At 40.9% G+C, this 20,518-nt stretch overlaps 1 protein-coding gene across 1 annotated transcript in view; it reads right to left on the reverse strand.

Annotated features, from left to right (window-relative positions):
- Positions 1-20,518, reverse strand: part of LOC139302197 (MAM domain-containing glycosylphosphatidylinositol anchor protein 2-like) — a 154,264-nt gene that overhangs the window by 121,376 nt on the left and 12,370 nt on the right. The window lies entirely within an intron of this gene.

Consider the following 20,518-nt stretch of genomic DNA (forward strand, 5'->3'; position numbering starts at 1 on the left):
ATGATAATAAAACGCTTAGACAATGTACTGTGTGTATCAGTTTTATGTTCTATGAAAATTGCCAGATCTAAGTTTAAAAGTTAGTCAATTTTAAAGAAAATGTACTAGTTTGGAGGAAACACATTTACAATTACAAACTGGAGGCATGAAATTTGATAGACGTGGATGTCTACAAGGCAGGGAGGGTCTGACAGAAGACACTTTCAAGTTGCATTCTGGGAAATGTGGACCCATAATAGGCCCAAAATATCTTGGGCTCTTGTTCTTGTTTCAATCTGTCTCCTGCAAGCTGCCCAACTTTATGGAGGTGCAAAACTAAAATACTAAGTAATGATTCACTCAGGAAGTCTGGTGTTCTACCTAAAGCATCTGCCAGTGGAAGAAAATGTAAGTGCTGAGGCTATGCTTGATTTTATTTCTTGATCTTTTTTGTAGCTTAAATATCGTGGTGCTCAGTTGTGACTCAGGAAATTCAATTCATACCCAAACTGTTCGTCTTGTTTCCACAGAAACAGGATGGATGACATCAACCTGTATGATTCTGACCATTATGAAACAATCTCTTCATTCATTAGGAACAACTTTGTAAGCATTCAGTAAAATTATGTTGCGAATAAAACTTTAGAAAATGTGTTATATATTTTTCTTATCACTAAATTATTTTCCTATGACTCCACATTACTTTCAGTATGAAAACCAAGTTGGGAAAATGATGGCAAAAGACAAAGAGATGAATTTAATTAGATTCAAAAAAGACTGGGGGGCAAATATGTGGCAATATCTTCATGATTGAGTTCATTTCCATTTCGGCTCGAAGTAATTAAGTTTGGGATTTGTACACTAGTGAAGAGTACAGTGTTTTATCAGAGTGAATCAGTAATGCAGTATGTTCAGCGAGCCAAACATTGCAGGGCTGCGTCTCTGCAGAAAGGCACAGATGTGGTAGGATACGGGATTAACTCCTCTCCTACTTTCAACTCACCCCAGTGAGAGTAGCAGTGTTGGGTGAGAAAGGAGTGGCGGGGGAGTGTCAGGGTGAGATAAGGGAGGAAAATGCCTGGGAGAGAGAACCGATTCCTGTTAGGTAAATTTCCCTCCTCCCATGATGTATGAATGCACCAACAGTCATGACAGCGTTGCATGTATTTCTCCAGTGTTCTGGCTTAAATGCAGCTAAAGAGGCCATGGCACAAGCAGTGCTCAGAGAAAGCCAATGAATCTGTATAGTTCAGATGGACACGTGGCCTTTAATGTTTCATAAAGTAGTTTCAGTTCATATCAATCGTTCTACACATGAAATATTCAAAATCTACTTGTTTATTGAAATATTTAACGCTCCGGCTCTGTTCATGCTCCAAGAAGCTCTGAGAGACTTTCGGTCGGCTATAAATTAAAGTATTTCTGCAAATCCTGATTAAAATAAGATTACCAATGAGAGCCTGAGATCCCATGGCTGAAGTACAAACAGGCCACCACCGGAACACACTGTGGCTAAAATAAATCACTGAACGATCAATGAAACTGGAGTCTAATGAGAGTCATCTCTCTGAGCTGTGACGCCCACGTAAACTGAAACACATCGAACGGAATATTTGATCTTTCCTTGGATTGTCCACAAGTGTGCCTCCTTTGGTTTTGGTGTTACTGAAGCCATACAAAACATGAACATATGCAATGGAAGCCTGATCTACATTATGTTACCATTTGATACTGTTTAGTATTACCGACTGTTACTTGCAGCTTTAAAGCATTGTCTATGTTAAAGGGCAGTGTGTATATGACCAGCAGGGTCTCCTGCAGGGTGTCTGTTCTAATGAGAGCAGGCCGAGCCGAGCTAAATGCAGTCTGATCTGTGATGTCACTGGTAATATGCTGGCAGGCCATACCACCGCGTTATTAACACAGATCAGTGTACCTGCCTCTCTTCAAACACGATAAGCTTCAACACACAGCTCTCCTCAGTTCACCGCATGAGCTGCCTAATACCCAATAGGAAATTAAAATGTTCTCTCTGAGTGGTGCTACCATCTTAGCCAGTCCAACCTTGGAGACTGTGTCAGAGTTTTCAGGGAGCATGGTAACATTTTGACTTTCCTGGAAAAAAATAGACCCAAAAAGAAGGCCTTTTACACTGCTATCTAATAACGAAGTTATTATATTAAATATTATTAAAATTAAAGTCTGTTTTAAAACAATACTTCACCACTTCCTCTCCATACTGGCCATGAAGAGACCCCTTAATAATAATATGGTTATATGAGGTCCTGGTTAGTCAAATTAACCCTTTGCGGCCGATTCACTCAGTGAAATCTGAACACTTCCCGAGGATATCATTATCTCCAGTGTCCATCGTGAATACAAGTCTATAAATCTGCTTAGGAATCATTAACAAAATGCAGCTTATAACTCCAGAGCTTACCTGAGAATCATCATGCTTTTAAATTTTCATCAGTATCAAAGCACTCCAGTGATGTCTGTACATCTATGGTCACATTGTTTACAGGAACAGCTAATAGTTCATTCGGAATACTCTGTGTCAATTTGCCAAAATGTAAGTAATTATAGACTAAAAAGCAAGGCTTGAATTGTAGTCCACAGCGTAACTGACTAAATTCATTATGACAAACCTAAAAAAAACCTGTGGACACAAACCGTCCAAGAATTGATGGCATTTACCAGTAGCCCAACTTCTTCTGAAAATAAAAATGTATGGCATGCCTGGCGAAGACATGTAGTGACTCTGCTACTGCTGTAAATAAAGAGAGGATAGAAACGAGCAAAGTTACAGAAAATCCCCTCTCTTTTTGTTACTATCCCTTTTTCAGCAGCTCACCAAAGAAACACTGTCAGGGGACACATAAAAAGGGAATTTTGTACTAAAAAGACTAACAAAATACGTACTTCATTTGTCTACCTCAGACTGCAGAAGACTCATTGAAGTCACTGGATTGTGGAATGCATTTTTAGCACATACTGTGACTGTGGATTTTATCCCCACTCTCTTACATTAAAATCACATTAGAAAGGAGTCTCTTCACGACCAGTATGGAGAGAAGGAATGATAACAGTATCCAGTAACTCTTTAAATGTAAATATGGTCATGAGAGTATTGTTTATGACAGGCATAGAAAATGGGTACTAAGCTGAATAAATAACATATGGTAGCTTCCTCCTGAACATTAAATAGCCTAATAACCAATAGGAATAAAAAAAAAACAGCAGAAACAGTTGTCTGCGCAGATCATTTGATTTTGCAATCTGTGGTGTGCTTCTGCTTTCAAAGCTTGTCCTGAGTCACAAGCAAGTCAGCTGTTAAGTGGCCCTTTTGAGAGAGATGAAAGCAGCGCTCGCAAAAACAAGTAAATTTAGTTAAGGACGCAATCAAAAGAAATAACAGATTGGCATACAAATTCCGGGAGTCTTTGTTGTTGCCCTGCAGGACCCAATGGAAACGATTAGCGGGCTGAGAGATCGAAGGCAGGCAAACTCTAACATGTGCTATTGTTGAAGCTTTCATGAAGTTTCACTTAGCTTCTCTTCTGCAGATCTGAGGAGCCTGAGGAGTCTTATACGAACTTCTAAGACGTCTGAACCTAGAATAGCACACTGACAAGTTACTGTCTGTTGTCACTGCACTCTCAAATCTCATACATATTTCATGCATTGTGTTCCCTGATACTTAGATTGTGGCTGGTATTACTTTAAATAAAAAAAAAAGGACATTTCAGAAGACAGTGAGATGAGGCGATAAGAAGAGATTCTGACTGGAGATTGAAAGGGAAAATATGGGCAAGTGAGCTTTCTAAACGTATGCTGCCTTTGCAGGCCATGTGGCATTTCTATACCAAACTAGCCCGTTTGTGTCAAAGAGAAATTATGTTTTAAAAAGGCCTTTGTAAATGTGTAAATCAGACTGAGGCTTTAGTCTACAGTCCCTCTGAGCTGTGTTCGCAGAGCTGCACCACATCTCTGTTTGTCAGCGCTGAGGAATTGCAGCTGTCGAAAATGATGCGGTCCCATTAGTGACGGAATCCAAGCTGAGACGGAGCCAGACAGAAAGCCGCTGTGAGGACAAGATGATAACAAGGTACTCATTGGAGATGTGAAGGATGGTGTTTGTGCATCACTCTGTGTGTGTGTGTGTGTGTGTGTGTGTGTGTGTCTGATGAGAGCGGGGCAGAGGAGATGGAGGGGTTAAGATAAAGAGAGAGAGAGAGCGGGAGAGAAGGCGTGGAGAACGAGAAAGAGAGGGAAACGGTTAAGGGAGGAAAAAGGATGGGGGAGATAAGACGAGATAAATAGAGAGGGGAACAATGAGACTGGGGAGCAAGACGGAGTGACTGGGACAGTAATCAGGGGAAGGCGACGCTGAAAGAGACAAATCAGAGCAGTGACTGAAGCAAGTGAGTCGACTAGAGACAGAGAGAGAGCACGACACAGAGGCCCAGCAGCCCCTGAGATATTGGCAGGTTTATTCACAGGGAGTTACTGATCTCTCATCCTGCAGATCGTTTCACCTCTGAGACAAGCTGTGAGCATCATGGCAGCATAGAGGCCAAGTAAACTATCTTCACAATCAACAGGACTGACCTACAGACCTTAAAAAGTACATGTCAACAGTTGGTTAGCCGTTAGCTGTCTCCACAAAGAAACCACTGTACTGACTGTAGGAAGCTAAAAGCTTAACAGTGAAGCTGCTAAAACTAGAATATTAATTAAATGTGATAATAGGATTTGCAAACCATCTGCTCCAGCGTAACCTCGCTTTCAGATTTTTAAGGTTAATTTGACAAAACACCAGTCTGCCATGTTGGTCTTCAGATTAGCAGTCCCAGCAACACTTCATCAAGCATGCTGTTGTGATTTGAAATTATTCACCATGATTCTCAAGTTTGGACTCTGGTACGAATCAAAGGAAGCACGGCTGTATCAACCTGCTAGAAGGCACAGGGGCAACAAAAAAAATGACATGATATATTTTGTCACAGGCAAAATATATCATTGATATATATATCAAGAGAGGGCATTAAGATTGGGTCAAAATGTAGGAACCACCTTAGGGCCCTCACCATTTAAATTTCTAATTGTGCCTCAGTGGTGCAAATTACCAAACGGATTTGGAATTAATCAAATTACCGCATAGTAATTGCCACACAGACAGCTCGGGGCCTTTGGGGCCCTTGAGGGTCAGGTGCCCACTTTACCTGGTTGTTAATCCATTCTTGCCAAAAAGAACCAGGTAGCTGCCTCATACACGGGGACATGGCAGGTACTCTGAAGGAGGGGGACAGCGCTCTCTGTAGGTTCTGCTAAACACAATTATTTTCTGGTGATACTGAACAATGGACAACATTCACACTATGACGAGAAACAAACTATCAAGAAACAGCCAAAGTTCCATAAGAACAACACATATGCTCAATCATGCTGCCAACACAAGGCACTGGGAATAACAACACACACACACACACACACACACACACACACACACACACACACACATTCACATTCACACAGTCAAACAGAAATACTTTGATTTCAGTAAAATCACTTCAGCACCAAGGACAGTGCACACTGCTATAGATCATCCATCTAATTTCAAATGAGAAAACAAGTTTCAACTCTGCATGGGTATTAGGTTCTAGTTGTTCTGGTCGACATTTGGTTCACAAAACTTTATTTACCTCAGTAGTAGTGCAAGTAATTTATGATTGACATGACAGCCTCAAATGGGCAGTATATGCACCAAACTCCAACTTCTCTTCTCTCACACACTGAAAAAGACGCACCGAAAAGAAACCTCAAATGTTTTGATCCGGCTATTAGGCCAGTTTTATTTTGTTTAATTGTAATAACACCACTATTCATTCATACATCAGATCATCCATACAGAAGCTAACGCACCAGAAGAGAGGATTGATGAGGAAAAGCGTTTGACAGCAGTTTTCAGATAAAATTACAGCAACAAAACAGAAAAAAAAAATGCTTTAATTCAACTCTGTATGTGCATCAACAGAGACAATGCTATCATGTGTTTTGTGTGTCTGTGCGTTACGCACACGCATGTTCGTTAGTTCCTGTGTTCATGTACCATATGTGAGCACAGTATCAGTGCATTGAACACGCATACTAAAGGTGGGATTGTATAATTACTGCTATAGAAATATAATTACAACCTTGAAATGTGGCGATTACATGTGGTAATTACACAGGTTGTATGAGTCTGACTTCTATGAGCAGCGGAGTGGATGACAGCTTCCGATCCCCATGAAGTTTTCCAAGGCCATTTATTCCATGTTATATTAATAGCACCTCTCTTGCTTTCACAGGCAGGACGCCTAGTCTTACTGTTCCAGCTAATTATCATGACATTAGGCTGTACTTCACTCTCTTTGTCCTTGGTGGACTTGCCAATAAACCCAGGTGGATTGCGATCGTCCGACAGCTGTTTCTGATTTTCGGTTGATTATACGTCCCCAGTGTTTTGTGAATGTGCTTAATTAAAGTTTTTTGGTGATGGCTCCCAAATCATTTTTAAGCCAATAAATTGGATCGTCATTTGCAATCAAACTGTGGTTTAATCATAGCACAGTTGTATCATGAACGTGGATGAAAAATCGCATAAAATGGGCTGGCAGACAATGATGAGATGACAAAATGATGAAGCAATTCCCGACAGCATTAGCGAGTGATCCCCAAAGGTAGGACGTTTACTTGTTGTAAGTGTTGAACATCAACAAATATGCGTTCAGAATTCTAGCGCTCCCAGATACAGCCAATAAGGGGAAATTATGTTCCTTTTTTTTTTTCTAAATGTTTCTTTTTTCTTTGTTTACAACATAATGTTCCTAGGAGGACATATTATCCCTGCAGAGATGTGTTGCACATTTAAGATATTTTTAACTTAGTATACTTGTATATTGCCCAATTAAAACCATAATTAATGCAGCAGCGTTGTGCTTCCAGGAACATGTGAAACTTAACGCATATGACAAACAAACAGCGGGCATCAAGCTCCTCGCAAAAGCGGCTAAACCCCCCAAAATAAAAGCACAAAGGTCAAAAAGCCTCTGATTGTCCTTTAAAGACGTTATTTCTATGGGATTCACTTTGATGGCATGTTTGTGGGCTCCACTCTGTTCTAATTGTGTTTCTCCGTACATCCTCTTGCCTCCCAATGTACCTCCATCATCTTGCCGCAGACAATTGGAAAATGTAATTTCTTCTCGTTGAATGAATGGGTTGGAGAGCAAATGAACGTCCACTCGGGCGATGTATGTCTCTGTCTTGGAGCAAAACATGCTGTCCACGAGGACATGCTAAATCAGCAGAAAGGTCAAACGGTGTGCAGTAGAGAAGGAGGCCTTTATAGGAACGTTTTGTCAGTTTCTCTGTGGGTGTCCAGTCAGTGCTTCTGGGTACTATGGACAATTGAAGCAATGACATTTTCATACACAGAAGAAATAAGATTTTTTTTTTCTTTCATGTGAACAGTGCTTTAGTTTGTATTGCACACGTGTCTCCAGCCATCCAAGCAGACCTGAATTACATTGTCCTTCCACTTGGAAGTAGTGCCCATTCAGGAGGAAACCTAAGTAGGCCTCTCATGTCTGGCCTCTTCCTCTGTCCTCCTTGTGCTTTCATAGCAACTGGAGAAAATATCTACTCCTGAAGAGGAAAAAAATACATTTGAGCTGCGTTTGAAACTCCAAATTGGGAGTTTCCCAGTGGTTCGCAGTAATGTGCTCATGAGTTGCTAACAAACCACCAATAAATCCAAAATAAGAAACCTCTCTGCGCTAGCAAAGGAAAAGGACAACAGTGTGCTGTGTTGTGAGTACGCCCCAATGCTCTCAGTTCATCGCATCTGACACAAACTGGAACAAAGGGTCCCATAGTTCTCCCAGCAACCCTTGACATCAGGATTTAGGGAGCTGCATTCATGTTTTTCTCAAGATGCAGTTAATGGAAGCAGGCAAGCATGTTAGCCTGCAGTCGACACATAACGCGGGAAACAGTTCTCATTTTTCAAGGCTGCTGCAGCAACGTTTGCTGTAAAATGGTGAAGATGGTGCTGGTGCATTACAACAGTGTATAGGCTCATTAGCCTTTTCTTCAGTTCACCAGTTCTGATTATGAATCCTTTCATCATTTCTTGGAGAGTGTGTGTGTGCGTGAGTGTGTGTTTTTACTGCCAGCGAGAGTTTGCATAAGTGGGCACATGTGAGAGTGACACCATATGAGGAGCCTCCTCGCTGCTTTCAAAAGGGAGGATGTTGGCTGAAACCAGGTGGATGCTCCTTTCATCATTTTCTTTCTTCTATTAAAGTATCTTCAAGTGGCAGTCATGCATCTTTTGTCACATTGTTAAAATGGTTTACAGTTTTGACATCTGACAATCCTGATCGGTTGAAGTTTGGGTTCAGTTTTCATCCCATTTTGAGGCATAAAAATCTTAGTGCTTTAGTGTAGCCTTTTCTCAGGTAGTTGTTTGGAGTGGGCAGTCTTCCACACCAGTTAGTACAAGAAACTAATTGAAATAAAGTTTTTTTGCCCCCCTTCCCATAACTAAGTTGACAAGTTGCCGGTGTGATACCTCATGCAATGAGGGGCTCATTAAACCATGAAATTGAGCAATGTTACCTTGTCTTGTATAAAAATCTTGAGGGAGAGAAAGAAGGAAAGTAAAGAGATAGAGAGAGAGAAAGACAGAGTGCTAGAAAGACTGTGTTGTTTGCATTTCTCAACAAGTCCTCCAAAATAAACTACAGAATAGGACTTTTACTTTCAGCAGCCCTCCCCCATCACTACTGCTAATGCAGCAGTTTTTCTGCACCGTTATCTTTAGCTGTGATTATTCGCTTTCTTTCTCTACAAGATTATACTCAACCAGTTAGACTTTATATGACTCTCATCAGTGAAATAAGTGTTGAGTTCATCCCATCTGGAACAAACTATTAAAACCCACGCACTGCCTAAAGAAGCACTTTGTCATTTTCGGGAAATATGCTTATTTATCATTTTTTGCCGATAGATGAAAGGATTGATAACACTCATGTCTGTATGCTAAGTACAGAGACAGAGCTGGGTGTCAAGGACACAAGCACAAGGACTGAAAGCAGGGAGAATCCGTCTACCGGCACCTCTAAAGCTAAATAATTAACTTGTTATGTGCTGCGCTATTCCTTGGCCAGGAGCAGTGACTTCTTGGAGTGTTGTTGTTCACCTTGAGGTTGGCAGGCAACCCGCAAAGACTCCAGGAAGTCACTGCACCCGGCCAAGAATTAGTCGAAATAGTAGAAATAGTCCTATTTCCCCCTCTTTCTAGTCTTTCTGCTTTGCTCAGCTAACCATTTCTTGGCTGTAGCTTCATATTTATGTTTATATAAAGGCATGAGAGTTGTATCAATCTTCTCATCTATCTCTCAGAAAGAAAGCGAATGAGCGCATTTCCCAAAATGCCAAACTATTTCTTTGATACTTTGCCTGATCAAACCTGCGAAGAACAATCCTTTGAAATGCCAAAACTTGATTAATCTTAATTACACTGGTTATACAGCCCCCTAATATCAAAACAACCATACTGATGCTGTGCATTCAGAGCTAGAGTATGTTGTTTGAAACTAAGTGATAAGTGAGAGTGGACGTTGTGAGGATAATTTGGATTTGGCAGTTTCTCAAATCTCAGATGTCCTTGAACACACAAACAAGGACATTTTGAAAGCAGTCCCTGCTCACATTATCACGTGACGATGTACTGCCAAAAGGGCAAGAAGTCAATTGAACAACTTTGAGTATGATGAGTGGTACAGTGTGTTACCTGCTAAAAGTGGTAGCAGTAATGTTACGTATGGGTGATTAGATGTGATAAATGTGCAAAAAACAGTATGGTCCTTCAATCACACTCAGCACCAGCATTCAAAGAGAGAGCTTCGTAACCTCCACTTTACTGGGCTTAAATCTACATGCACAAACATAGCAACAGTATCAAAGTCTTGAATGAGGCCTGTCTCACAAACACTGACAGCCCTTTCAATCTTAACATGAAGGAAAATGTTCGGCTTACACTACCATCCTGGTGTGGGGGTTGTACATGACCTGAGCGGAGTAATAAACTTCCACCCCGACACATAGTGCACTTCTAGGTCTAACACACTGCGAAGTAAAAACTGCAACATTTTGGAAGTGGCTGTGAGAGGTGTGTAGTAAGGTAATAAAAAACAGTGTTGCTCCATGGAGTGTAAAATGGGAGGGTTTGGCAGTGTGCAGAAAGGGAGGACAGCAGGGGAGAGGAGGAGTGCAGGTCGCTGGGGTAATTTAGCTCTGATCGCAGTGCATTGTCGTGAAGCTCGGGGAGGGAAGCCCATGCATCACACTGTAGCTGTGTCCGGAGTGCACTCTTATGATTGATCACCTCACCCCCCGCTTTAATTTAAAGTCAATGGCATCTATAGATACCTGTCAGAGCGGGGCAACTTGTAATGTGTCCTCACAGGCCAGGACCCTCTGTTCTCCGACTGAGGAGCCGCCAAACACCAAGCAGAGCTTTAGCAGCCCGATCAGTCCAGGAACAAAAGGAGGAGGAAGAGAGCGAGCCAGGTGATCACTCATCCAGCTGTTTTATTTCTGGCAGCTGTGACAGAAAAGGTGTTCACCGGTGATTTGAGTCTAAGATGGATTGCATCAGGTGAAACCCAATGCAAACATAACGGAAGGAAAATCTGATTTGTTACCCAAGATCTATAATTTATGCTTACATTATGTAATTTAGAATTTAGTTTGAACATTTACAGGATGGTAACCATACTGCCATCTTTGGCATTTCCGCACTAAAACATCTTTCACAGTATGTTTCCTCTACTCTTGCGTGTACTTTTGTCGCTCTAAGCCAGCTCTGATTTAAATTGCTCTTTGTGTTCTTTATTTTTCCCATTAATCTAAATATCAAGGGAAAGGCAGAAAGACATATTGGGGTATTACAGATGAAAAATGAGATAAGTGTAAAATAGTTCCCTCTATGCACCTGGCAAGTCTGCAACTTTCTGTAATACAAATGACAGCAGGCCTCGCAGGGACATAAGATCACACCCATTAAATGATTCATATCCTTCAGCAATTACATTTTATTTTTGGCAAAGAACGTATGAGCCATCTAAATCACTGAAATAAGAACAAGGTGATGCTGAATTACTTGAGTGCCAAATTACATCCTTTGATTTATGATCATGAAATCCAATGTGTTATTTTCTGAGGGGGTTCCAAGTAAAGATGGTAAATATGTGATTTTCTCCTGTATCCTGATCATTCATAATACAATTGAAAACACCATCACATACAGATCAGAATTGTCTGAAAATCCATCTAGATGTCTTTGTCATCTAGATGTTGCAAGATATGTCGTACACCCACTGATCTCTGAACCTCTCCTCTTATAAACAGGACCCTGTTTTGTCTCCTACTATCACTACCATTAAAGCAGACCCTCAGGCTCCCTGCTGGCAAAACCGTAATCTGATTCGTTGTCCCTGACCTCCACTCTTGCATTTATAATGCAGGACCTTGCCCTGGAGGGCATGACAGGCACCTACAGGGCTTCAGGAAGCAAGTAGCCTGAAGCAGAAATGATATGAATATTTGACATGTCTTCAGGTTTAAGGTCATGTGCTACAGGCAGTACATATCCACTCACACATACACTTGGGACACTTGTACTACAGTACATGGACCTGATGTGTAGAATCTGTGGATTTTACTGTGAATGCATGCCTGCATGTGTACACATATGTGTGTTGTGAGATGCTCGTGATGCCAGCTACAGTGCACATGTGTGCGTCTGGTCTCTGTTAGTACAGTTATGCATCCTGGGATGCATGAACCAGAAGCTGCACCCTTATTAAAAAGTTTTTTAGGTTTTGTACACACTTGTGTTCTAATTTGTGTAGAACGTGTCTTCATAGATTTGTTTTTTCATTGTGTTCAGCAGTAACACATTACTTACTAATTACAGCATTACAGTAATTAATTACTTTTTCAGTGACAAATAGTATAAGGGATTACAATTTGAAACTACTTACTAATCCCAGCTCTGTTACTTCAATGTTTTGGGGGTTGGCTTGTTCACTGTCTTATCAGGTGTTAGATGTGGGATAATATCAGTTTGGCTCTCTGCATTCAGTGGACAGACGGATCCAGAATGGCTGGCTTGGAGTTGTTTAAAAGGCACCTTAGATGGTGATGGGCTGAGTAACAAAAGTTAAGTAACAAGTAATGTAATGCATTACTTTTGCTGTTGAGTAATTAGAAAAAAATCCATAATACCATCATTATTTTCTTAACAGCAGACTACATTGTTACAGTTCTATGAATATGAGAATTATGAACACAATTATGAACCTAATTAGGACAGTCCATCACAATGGTTCCCAACCTTTTCGGCTTATGCCCCCTTAAAACAAAGCAATGCCAACTTGCAACCCCTCATCTACAGGTTGTCATTGGCTGTTATCAGTTCAACCAAACAGTGAATCCTCCTTACACAGATATTTTATTTGAATACTTTTTTTGTGTCCTGAATATAAAATATATACCCATGACATACCCTTTTTATCCAGAGAAAAAAGAGTGGTCTTGCAAAGAGGAACAAAATCTCCTTTGTTTGCAGCATACAGGAGGCATGTCACATGTTAAGCTTCAGCAAACTAAAACACACTGCACCCACTGCAAGGGAGGAGTACATGTCCGTTTGTGTTCATTTCACGCACAGTAAACTGTGTCTGATTGTGCCATGTCACCCTGTTGCTCTAAATCTGTGTCTGCACGTGCATACCTGTGCATGTGCGCGGGCAGTGTGTGTGTAGGCATGAGTGTATCTGCCGTAAAGAATCATATTTTTGGATACACTCCATTTCACGCTGTAATTGAGATAAGTGCATTTGGCCTGATCATCCATCCAGAAAACACAGAGGGAGTAAATCAATGTCCAGTCATAAAGCCTAAAGGGTCAAAGGGGAGGTCTGGTGTTGTTCAGTGTTAGTCAAAGTATATAATTTCTATTCAAGGCTGCAAGACTAGCTGCTACCACACACATCAGATGGCAAGACAGACTGACAGAATTGTACAGTTTTACCGATATGCCTTCAAAAAGGTTTACTGTTTTTGGGCGGGCAGAGAATATGAAGGAAGTGACAACATATGATAATTAAAACATGGCTTCACTCAGATTTGCATGAATTGAATTAGATGTCCACTGAAGTGCTTGAATATCACCCAACCATATTTGAATCATGTGAATGAGATGGCTAAATTATCTGCCACCCTCAAGCCCAGTTTCTGAATAGGTCTCTGGGAGAAAATGCCCAAGAAATAAGTCATTTATTAATGAATAAACACATGATTCTTGATTAGCTCTAATCATCTTGCTGCTAAATTGACTCATTTGGGATTAGCACCCAGGATCTCTGGCGTGCAGTAGAGGATATGAGATAAAAAAAAAAAGCAGCCATGGAAATTTGACTAAGAATGGACCATCACACCCGAACCCAAGAAACTATACCCACCAACCAGCTTCTCATGATAGACTAGAAAAACTCCTACTACCCAAGAAGGAAAGTCCCAGGAAAGTCCCAGAGGAAGGAAAACCTCTGCTTCACCAATTAGGCTTGCGCCCCACAATGTTGCATGCATAATAAAGTTTTTCAATATTTTGGAACTGAACAACCAACTACGTTACTAACAGAATTACTTATAATCGCTCCTGGATGCAGCTAAAATCATTGAGACTTTCAAATGGCATTAAATGCCCCATTTGTGCACATTTCATGCGCACTAGACCAAACCAACGACCAAAGAAATTACAACTTTGAGTTTCTTACACCGCAGTGGGCCATGACCTACAGTAACATGCTGTGACATCCAGAGACAAGGCAACCATGTAAAGATATCTCAAACGCAGCCTTGCCATGAACCATTTCAAAGCTGCCATCTTAACAGCAACACTACCAGCAGGAGAATTTTACAGTCAGCTTAGTTTGCAGATCATAAAGGCTTTTATCACCTCTTGCATTACAGTTCATCGCCATGCACAGAACTAAATGTGTGCATATTTGCATGTACGTTGCGTGTTAAGCTTGAGAGTGCCCGAGCCAAACTGTTTCCTGCTCCGTACTTAACGACCCACTCCATGCCACAGGCATGACAGAGCTTCTCTAATAGTCAGTGCTTAGTCAAAGTAGGCATCCCTGAAATGTGAAAATCAATCATGGATGACAGCTCATTTGGGCTATCTACCAGCGGAAGGCAGAGTAAGGGAATAAAAGGGTAGAAATTCCAATTACACAGTTGATGACCGTTTGGAAACCTCTGGCTGACGTTGTTGACGCCTCCATCCAGTTGTATAATGAGCATGCTGTGGGCATAACTTATTCAATGGAGTTTAAAAATCAGAAAAATTGAGTATTGCTACGTACAGTAAAGAAGATCCAGGTGCGCCTATGGAGCTCTCAGGATGATGAGAGCACAGTATCATCTCACTGTCACACTGTGACAGGCAAATCATCCCATATAGCTGGTTGAACCTGGCTACGTTTAGATGATTAGAGTAATTAGAGAACAGCATGCTATACAGTCAAATGCCTGTCAAAAGCAATATACTGTATACAGTCCATTTTAGTACACAGTGCATGAGACAAAAGTTCAACTTTAAATGCCAGCAACAAATCAAAAGATGAGATCACCATGCCCCGGACTGACAGCAGCTTACGTGACCCATTTAACCTTCTTGCAAGCCATGCAAACCCCACAATCTGTTCATTGGCCCTCCTGTCACCCGTGGACGGAGCGCCACAGCGGCCTGCCATGGAGTCAAACTGCTCAAAACTAATATAATTTTGTCTGGGCAATCTAATAAAACACAAGAGCCATTTCCCCTTTTTTCTGTCTCTCCTGCCCTCTTTCCATATATCCTGGCGAAACCACTATGATTCATAAGATGTGGTGGCGGCTCTCAGTATGCGATGAGCGAAAGGCACCTTGGGGAATTTTATGATCCATGACGAAGCGTCCAGGATCATTTTGGATGTATGCATGTGTCACTGCATATTAATAATGGCCTCTGTCTCATGAAAGCACCAGCACACCTTCAAAGGAGATAATTTAATCTTCTCCCTGCTGAGCCCCCTCTCCTCTCCACGCTTGCTAATACTTTCCCTCAGAATCCCAGTCAAAGGAGCCATCGCTTACATTGTGCACCTTGGCTTTAGGATAATAAAAAAAAGAAGAAACAGGAAATGATATAGGAAGTAAAGTCAACCAGGAGGAGGAGGAAATAAGCCCCAGATTCAGAACACCGCTGAGGAAGATAAACACAGAGCTGACGGAGAATCTCTTTTCTTCTCTTTATGTATGTAAATCGAGTGGTCATATAATGTTACCAAGGAGCTAGTTGTTGAGGAAATTGACTTTTTTACCTTTCTAGCTTATCTATCCATTACTGAGAACCATGTGCAGCCGCTAAAAATTCCCCCATTAAAAATTACCGTCCTGCGGTGCTCTTTTTTTTTTCGTCTGTCCCCATTTTTGCACTGTAAGCCTGCAAACAAGCAGAAGTACAAGGCAGGGTTGCTCTTAAGTGAGCTCCATGTGCCCTTTATCTTGCAGAAAGATTTCATTCTCTTTAAAGAGCTGGCGCCCCGCGGTGACGCCAACAAATGAGGAGAGCATTGTTGGATCCTGGACTTGTTTATGGGACACCATGGCGAGCATCGTCAAAGTTGGAGCTCATGCTCATTATTCAGTGACTGCACAGCATACCAAAAGCAACCAAGCTCTGTGAAACTCAACCACAATGCATCACTTTTGATATACAGTGCTACATGATCTAATAAGCGCACGTAAAATCAAAGTTGACATGTAATAACAGTACATGTCCTCTTGTTTTTTTGTCATACACTATGTGGTGGAGGCATAGAACCAGTTAACCTCTGTCTAAAGGGAGTTGCCACCTTAAAAAACCTTCCATTATGTAAATAGATTTGCCAACATATTCCCTGTGAACCGATAAAACATTCACAGCGCACTGCAGTCACGTATTAACACGCATGATGACATACTGCTGTTACCAATAGGGTAATGTCAGCTGATGATGTAAGTGCATTGAGAAGACTTGTAAACCTATGAAAAGAACCGTTAATAGTCCATCTAGAGAGTATCCATCCAGAAAAAAGCAAAATCAACGTCAAACATCAAATGCAACATGGCAGTGAATTGCAAATGAATGCAAATCTGGGCTAAAACCATTCAGCAGCAACAAAGAACACTTAGCATATTAACACAAGAGCTTGATCTCTTGATCTTGACGGGTGTTGTTTTGACTTAAATAAGTTTGAAAAGCCTTGCAGTGCAGCATGTGCAACCATTGCCTTTGTGTACTCCTGAATACCAGAGATTACTAACAGCTGCTTACTTTTTCAAGTTGAGAATGCGGTCCATTAATTTTCTTCTTTATCTTTTTACAGCATTTGGAGTTTAGCTTTTATTGAGAGTGCCAATATATCTGGGGGGCAGCACATATCAGAGGAGAGCAGCACTTAAAACAAATGCGAGGAACAAAACAGAGAGTATTATGTGTTAAGGATTTCTGGCAAAGTCTGCATTGCATTGTGGCAGCCGGGATTACAAGGCTAAAACAAGCTGAGAAAATATGGAGAAAGCTTTTCAAATATTAGGCAAAGACTTACACGCAGCCTCCCACAAAACTGCGCTATTATCATGAACAGAGGCAGTCATCTACAAGTATTCAATGAGGCCTGAAATAAAAAGAATATACTGTAGTAAATCTGATTTATCTTAACCCTCTGTGGGAAGCCTAATGCATCTTGTGCCCTTCATCAGCCAGAGGTGTCACTACAGTGCAGGAAAGGATCAGGCAGAGCGGACTGTTACAGGACTTCGGTGATGGATCTTTTCTGACACACCACCTATTTGTTTTTTTTTCTTCAGGGGCAACATGGGACACTGCTGTGAGTCAGTTTTAGACACTGTCAAAGCCTGTGTGTATTAGGGATCCACAGTAACATCGCGAGGGCCGGTGATGCATAAGGAACAAGCCTCTTTGGTTTCCTGCTCTGTATATGAGTGAATACATTAATCATCTGCTGTAAGCCAATATAATCCTATTGTATATAATACCTATCCAAGCTTCAGATGCAACAAGACTCCTTGGAAGATCTAATTTAAGAGCGCATATAAACCCAAACATGGCTGGGGTTTTTTTTTTTAATCAATTTGTAACTTGTTTTTGAAAAGTGCTATATAATGTACGTTATTAATAATAGTGTATATAAGTATACAGTTCCCATTAAAACATACTTCATATTTTCCAAATGACTTTCCTCCAAAGGCAGTGAAAAACCTAAATAGGGTTCTGATTAAGCATACAGCATTTGCAAACGTGGATATAGAAATTTCTTCATATTGAAATGAGGCACGACATCATCACCATCACTATCTCTGGAGCTTTACTGTGTTTGCACCCCATGTGCTGCATGTACATGGTGCAAACAAAACAACGGGAACACCTTGCAATATCATCTAATACAACACCATCAAAAGCCAAGGCCTAAAAACTACTACAGAGTTGGATTAACACCTCGCTGAAAGTACATGACAATATAAATATTAAAAGCCGATATAATAAGCTATCCCTTTAACATTCCTGGGTGTATTAGTCCATTGTGGGCAATGTAGCCAATCAGTAAGCAGGACCATATTGCTTTATTGGATTTTTGTATCAGTGTAGTGAATGAAATACCTGACAAAGTTTATTGATATGCTTCTTGATAGACATGTCACTCATGTCACTGAATTTTCCCCAAAAATGTACTAAAGTATGATATATATTCATTTATTAAAATTACATAAACCATGATAGAGGGTTTTAATCATATTGCCCACTCCTAAATGCAAAGTTTCCTATATCAAGCCAAACCCAGTTCAAAAAGCTCTAATGTCTACAACTGTGCTCACTGCTGCAGCAGAGCTGTGTGTGACCATGCAATTTTATGCCATAAATTAATGAGTTTTAGCATATTATGTCATCAGACAGGGCAGTGAGCAATTCCCACAGCTCTTCCCCTTTTGGCTTTTCAATGACGTTATCATCATGGCTGACTCCCACTTCCGTCGCAGCACATAACCTCGTAACATGTACAACAAGCCACTTAATGGCGAAATAAATGAGTCAGAGGCCTTCTCCCTGTTGTTTTCCCTGCATGAGTGTGTGTGAGCAGGGGAGTAAAACATACAGGAACAGAAAGCAAACCCATGCAAGTGTGATCCTTTCTATGTATGTGTGAATGAGCTGCACGGTTCAGAGAGTGCTCTTTTATTCACTCACATCCCTCTCGGTAAACCGTTTTTTGTGGCAATGACGAAATCCCCTGCTGTCTTTAAGGGTTCTTTCTGTCGCCACACTCTCACCTCCCCTCAAGAGCGTAGAGGAGGTGAGAGGGAGAAAGCCTAAGCTGTCATCACAGTTTAGATCAGTGTCCTGCCTCCACCCCCGCTGCCTCTCTTTGCCCTCCACTCAAACCTCCAGCACCGTATTATGCAACTTCAAAAACAAGGTCACGGAAATATCCAGAGAAGAATCCAAGAAGATAAACAGGAAAGGAGAGGAAAGGAAAGGAAGATCATTTTCCTCCCCACTCCCTTTCTGCCCGCGCCCATTGCAGTGTGTGATTCAGTGGGAGGTTAGGCCACTGGAAGGAGAGAGCCTGCAGCGTCTCACGAATACAAATGCCTGCAGACACACATCTACACACACGCAATCTCATGCACAAATACAACATTGACACATACACATGTCAGGCACTAGCAGCTCCAGATCATGATAGTTTGAACAAGATGGACCATCGTGTCCTTGTGTTTGTGTTAGTGCGTGTTTGTGAAATTCAGGCTGCATGCAGTGAGGTGTACAACTGTGAAGTCTAATACTCACCCGCGGTTAAGATCAAATTTCCTAAACAAGGCATCCTCTTGAGGAAGAAACCTTATTCTGACCCCCTCTTTGTCATGCATTATTAATAAGGCTTCTAGTTAAAAAAAAAAGTAGCCCTGGTGAGCTAAAGAGACGTCACACATTGCTGCATTGCACTGGGGATTAACGATGCCAACTACTGCAAAGGAGAAGAAAGACGTGCGTGACTTAAAAACAGCCAGCAATCTAAAAAGTATTATCGTGTCCATACTGCTTTGTAAAGGAATAAATGGCGATTGGAGCAGAAGTAGAATATTGTGGTGCTCAAAAATATATATTTTGATAATTGATTGATCAATTAAGTCCTTCTGAAGCAACAGGACTCAAGAGTCTACCGTCATGCTTGTGGCTCTGTGAGGCTGTACTTAGTCACAGCGGTGCTTTGAGCTACATGCTAACAGTAGAATGCGCACAAAGACATTGCTAACATATTGATGCTAATGTATGATGTTTACCATGTTCAGCTAACATTTGCTAATTAGCACTAAGTGCAGCTGAGACTGATGGGAATGCCATTCGTTTTGAAGGTATTTACTCATAAAGCAAAGTACAGGATGGATTGAATTTTGACCTGATTATGCCGATAGAGGAAAATTCAGAGGATTACCAAAGTGATTACAATTGATCCTGTGGGGACATGATTTAATCTATTATTTTAAAGAATCTAATAAATACATTTTGATAATCCATTGAGTCATTTATCAAGCAAAAATGTCAAACAATATAACTCCAGCTTCTCAAATGTGAGAATTTGCTGCTTTTATCTATTTCATGTTGCTGTAAATCAAATATATTTTTATTTTGAACTATTGCGCTGGCAAAGTATCACTGGGGTGTTGGGTTGTTGGTTAGACAAAACAAGCAATTTAAGAATGCCATCTTGGGACTCTGGGAAATTGACTGCTTTTTTTCACACTTTTCTGACATTTTGTAGACTAAAGGATTAATCGATTTATTGAAAGAGTGTGTGACAGATTCATCGATAATGAAACAAAGTCATTTGTTGCAGCCCTAAAACTGAATACTTTGAAACAAGCGATTTGAGGACATCTAACATGGCTCTGCAAAATTGTACATTTTATATGGACTAAACAATCAATGTAACACACGGATTAATAGATAATGAAAATAATTGTAATTGCAGCCCCATAATCAAACAACTATAAGAACTTGCCATGTCACCACTATCCATCTGTCATCACAAACACAGCAGCTCATCTCCAAATGAATATTTAGTATGATAATGTGACACTATACAAATCAGTTAATTGCTGATTCTCCTGGTTATTTACATGCTAATGTTGTTGTGTCAGCTTGCAGCCTTTTTTTTTTTTCATTTTCTGTAGCTGTTCGTCATTCCCAAACAGCCAGGCCGTCCTTAATTAAATTCAGACTGTAAAATTCAACACTATGCCAGAGTTTAGGTACATCTCCACTCATCAGGGATCATTTAACACTCTTCATACTTTTGAGCACCTGCCCCAG

This window comes from Enoplosus armatus, chromosome 19, assembly GCF_043641665.1.
Source record: "Enoplosus armatus isolate fEnoArm2 chromosome 19, fEnoArm2.hap1, whole genome shotgun sequence".
Taxonomy (NCBI): Eukaryota; Metazoa; Chordata; class Actinopteri; order Centrarchiformes; family Enoplosidae; genus Enoplosus; species Enoplosus armatus.